This window comes from Sinocyclocheilus grahami, unplaced genomic scaffold (genome assembly GCF_001515645.1).
Source record: "Sinocyclocheilus grahami isolate Dianchi unplaced genomic scaffold, SAMN03320097.WGS_v1.1 scaffold187.1, whole genome shotgun sequence".
In the NCBI taxonomy this organism is placed as follows: domain Eukaryota; kingdom Metazoa; phylum Chordata; class Actinopteri; order Cypriniformes; family Cyprinidae; genus Sinocyclocheilus; species Sinocyclocheilus grahami.
In genome coordinates this window covers 1,341,562-1,341,778 of record NW_015505366.1, presented here as the reverse complement: position 1 = coordinate 1,341,778, position 217 = coordinate 1,341,562, and the positions used below count along the sequence as shown (strand labels likewise).

General features: G+C 52.1%; 1 protein-coding gene across 1 annotated transcript in view; it reads left to right on the top strand.

Moving 5' to 3' along the window:
• The window catches only part of LOC107594638 (vacuolar protein sorting-associated protein 13B), a 53,702-nt gene that overhangs the window by 16,858 nt on the left and 36,627 nt on the right, over positions 1 to 217 (top strand). The window lies entirely within an intron of this gene.

Genomic DNA, 217 nt, shown 5'->3' with positions numbered 1-217 from the left:
GAGAGAGAGTGTGAGAGTGTGAGTGAGTGAGTGTGTGTGTGTGAGAGAGAGAGTGTGTGAGTGTGAGCGAGAGAGTGTGTGAGTGTGAGCGAGAGTGTGTGAGAGAGTGAGCGAGTGAGTGAGAGAGTGTGCGAGTGTGTGAGAGAGTGTGTGTGAGTGAGAGAGTGTGTGAGTGTGAGTGAGAGAGTGTGTGAGTGTGAGTGAGAGAGTGTGTGAG